The following is a 4662-nucleotide window of genomic DNA, read 5'->3' on the forward strand; positions in this document are numbered from 1 at the left end:
TATCTTTAACAGATTATTGTGCAGTTAGCAAGAGATTAGAAGATCTATCTTTAGGAACGAATTAAAAGATCATTAAAGTTCGAATTTCAAAGTAGAAGAGTTCGTTCAGGGATTAAAGATTAAAGATTAAAGATTCAAACTAAAAGATCAAAAGTTATCTTTTAGTTCTTTAACTGCAGATTTTTCAGAAGAAGATAGATCTCCTCCAGCATCAAGAACTTGCAGCCCAGAATCGTACACGGCTATATAATCATGGAGGCTGCACGAGTTCTGTACCGAGTCCGGGATTAAAGAGTTATTTTGTGAGTTTTGGGACTTGAGTGTTTTGTGAGCCACCTTGGTGTTATCCTAACATCAAGTGTTGGACCTTGTGTCTAGAGTTGATCTCTATTGTGTAGGGTTGATCCCTTTTGTACAGAGTTGATCTCTGATGTGTCTTTGAATTAATTGTAAACACGAGAGTGTGAGTGAGAGGGAGTGAGCAGAGGTTCTCATATCTAAGATTGGGTCTTAGGTAGAGATCGCACGGGTAGTGGTTAGGTGAGAAGGTTGTAAACAGGGGTTGTTAGACCTTGAACTAACACTATTGAGAGTGGATTTCCTCCCTGGCTTGGTAGCCCCCAGATGTAGGTGAGGTTGCACCGAACTGGGTAAACAATTCTCTTGTGTTATTTACTTGTTTAATCAGTTCATACGGACACACATAAACTGCATGTTCTGAAGCGTGATGTCGTGACATCCTGTACGACATCTGTCCCCTGGTATCAGAATTTCACATTTGATCCACTTAGAGCTGAAGCCTGTTCTTTGAAGCATATACTTAGAGCTGAAATGTCATATGGATCTGCCCTTCTTTGAGATAAGCTGATTGTTTCCTCTGAACTTCTAATGCTATTGAAGTCCCCAAGAAAACATTGCAAAAACTGAAAAAAAACGTGATAACACCATGTCTTGTTGAAATTAGTGCTCCAACAGAGTTGCTCATTTAGGCACAGATGCACCTAACTAGACTTTCGGCAAAAGTTAATAACCTATCTTTAAATTCATGATTGCCAAAATTTGAAACTATTTGACATGCCCATAGTTTTTTACTCCATACTTTAGGATAAATTTCTTCCTAAATTCTTATTAAGAAAAGAAAATAAGAAGTTAAAATCAATTGAGGGTGTATTTGGATTATAATTCTGTTGAACATAATCAATGGTTTTTTATTTCAGTAGTGTTGTTCTTTTTTGGTTATGTGCTTTGGAAAGTGTGAACTAATGTTTGGAGCTTCAGAAATGATACAGTAAATGCAGTCGTTATAATTTGTTTGAGTGGTTGAGAAGGAGGGTTTAAGGGGGAAGGAATAAGGAAAAGAAAATTGGTGAATTCGAATTTCCATGGGCTTCATAAAAAAAAACTTATAACCTGTTTGGTTCAGCATTTGAGGCAAAAGATCCCCGTCGATTGACAAGCTAAAAAGTCTAGCTTCTCTGCCTTTTGAAATTCTTGACGCAAAAATCATAGGATACACACGTCTTAGACGAGTAAACAAGCATACACTTATACACTTCAACTTTTAAAGAAATTAGATGAGAACACTTATATAAGCATAAGTCCTTAAGTTATTTCTTTATTTTCTTCTGTTAAGAATAAATTTATTCAAACAGGTCTAAATCTATAATAAAAAAATGTAGAATTTTTTAACCAGCTTTGTAGTTATCCAACATCCTCAGCACTAGATTTGTTTACATACATAAAACATTTTTAAAAAAATGGTTAAGATTAATAGATCAAAATTAAGAGAAGGGTACCATATTGTTTCCTCCAGTGTTCAAAATAGGGGAAGAGGGTTGTAGTGTAGTCATGTGCTAGAAACTGATTAGAATGGTTGGAGTTGCAAGTGGAAGCAGCTTTGGCCTGAGATTGAATTCTTTGCATATCAGGCAGATTCCCATGTAGAAAAGAAGGTGGAGGCCCTTTTATACCTTGCATTTGTAGCCTCTTCCTCACCCTTTGAGACTCATGCCACAAATTACCATACACAGAAAGAATCCAGCTTAGAATCCCCACAACAGCAACTGAAAAAACCAGTTTCATTGCCAGAAAAAACTCCTCCATATCTCTCCCTTCCTTTCTTCTGCCTCTTGCTTACACTCTTGTAATCTAAGTGCTACACAACACATAAAAACTATAACTAATGTGTCAGGGAGCAAAAAAGCTGATTATTTTAGTCACCAGCAGCCTGCACAGAAGGAACACAATCCCACTGAGTAGTCGAGTCCCCCCAAATGGCCTGACAAATGCTCTTATTAAAATTCTCCCTTTTGGTTTCTTGGATACAGACAAGGTCTACATTGACCACGTTAAATTCAGCTATAAGATTAGTGTCTGGATTACAAAGAGTGCTTCCCACTCTTTCAGCTGGGTGTCTGATGCAGTTGAAGTCCCCTACAAGGCACCAACACTGAACCTGGGACAAATTCTTCATTAAATATAGCCTCTGCCATAACTGTCTTTTGCTTTCTAGCTCACCAAAAGCATAGATATTAGCCACCACTACCCTCTGACTTTCTACCAGCCATACCCCCTCCAACATGATGAAACCCCTTCAAGCTATTTTAATATCAACCTGGAAGTTATTGTTATTCCAGACACAGAGAAGCCCCCCAGCTGTATTGTCCGCAGGAAACCATTCCCAATCAAAGTCTGAGTGACCCCACAGAGCCTGACAAAGTGCCCTGTCAATGGAATCCCTCTTTGTTTCTTGCAAACAAAGAAGATCTATCTTATGCTTCCCAACCAAATTCCTGATAGAGGCCCACTTAATACCTCTACCCAATTGAGATTGAAGCTTCCTTGTACTCAAAGACTGCCATAGCTGTCTTTTACCTTCTAAATCACAAGGGGCATAAATATTAGCCACAAGCAAGAGTGAATATAGAAGAAATTAACATGACTAAGCATAATCACAAGCTCCCACAAATGCAAGAGTGAATATAGAAGAAAGTCAGCAAGTAATTTGAGTATAAGACTCCAAACTAGATAGAGGGAAGGAAATGGATGCAGGACAAAATCAAATATATTATTTATAATGTCATTTTGCCTTATTTTATTTAATTTGCTAAACACTAAATTCTGCTGCCATACTATTTTCAGATTCCATTAGGAGCGATTTTAGCCATTGTTGATCCTGTGGTCATTGCTGTTTGAAAATTCAAACTGGTCCTGCAGTCATTGCTAGAAAGTCAATTATGCTGAAGCCTCGAACTCAGGTATTTATATCTTTGATTCGAAAACTAATTTGAAATTGTTGTTGTATGCATTACTGGTATATTTGTAACTTATGCTATGCCTGTCTACATGACCTTTCTTTCATTGGACTGATATGTTCATGCCTGTCTACATGACCTTTCTTTCATTGGACTGATATCTTTGAAGTATTTACTGTGATTTTAACTCTCAGAACTTGTTCATTGTTAGTGTTGAATGTTTTTGTAATTTTATCTACTGCCCTTCTCTATATATATGTTGTGACTGCCACTGCCCTTCTCTCTCTCTTGTATTATCTATATATTTGTTTTTTTATTGAACTTTTGGTAGAGAAGATCCCATTACATGCAGCTCCCCACACCCAAGTATCCTTAAACCTATAAAACATGGAAATCAGTGTTAGGGACTTATCAGCAGAAACTGAACTCTTGTTCTTCTTTACCGATTCAACAATAGCTCAGCAGTGGTAGTACCCATGAGCCTACAGAATTTGCACATAGCTACTGCAGAATCCTTTCCATTCAAGGCAGCAAGCAGAAGTTTCAACGAAAGTCTCCTCTCCCACATAGCTACTACCTTCTCAACACTATTGGAATCAACATCATCTGAATAATTCCCTTTTTTCTTTCTCTTTCTCTCACACACCTCCATGATGTCAAAAGTGGTTATTTTCTCTTTATTCCTATCATCAGTCCCGACCATGTCTTAATATTTCTTTCTATCTTTCTTCTTTTTTTAACCTTTTGGAAGATTTCGGTTTAACCTTCCCCTTCACGATTCTCTCTTTTCATTCCCTATTTTGCTTCGCGGCACAGTCATTAGAATAAGGAACACAATGGAAGACAGTCACACATACACACACAGACAGCCACACACAAACACACACACACACACACACACACACACACACACACACACAGAAACACACACACACACAGAAACACACACACACACACAGCCACACACACAGAAACAAACACACACACACACACACACACACAGAAACACACACACAGACACACACACACCCACAGAAACACACACACACACACACACACACACACACACACACACACACACACACACACACACACACACACACACACACACACACACACACACACACACACACACACACACACACACACACACACACACACACACACACACACACACACAGAGAGAAACACACACACACACACACACAACCACACACAGAAAATACTAGTACTACAGAAACGTTAAGGCAGTTTCCCTTTAGCATAAGATTAACGAACAAGATATCTAAGCAGCAACTTTTCGCTTTCTTCCTTCCCTTCCCTACTTAATCTCCACTGCCCAATTCTCCTAATTAACTCAATAAACGACTAAGGGCCAAGGAAACTTTTACCATTCTCCCTGGCTAGT

Source organism: Glycine max, chromosome 14 (assembly GCF_000004515.6).
Source record: "Glycine max cultivar Williams 82 chromosome 14, Glycine_max_v4.0, whole genome shotgun sequence".
Lineage (NCBI taxonomy): Eukaryota > Viridiplantae > Streptophyta > Magnoliopsida > Fabales > Fabaceae > Glycine > Glycine max.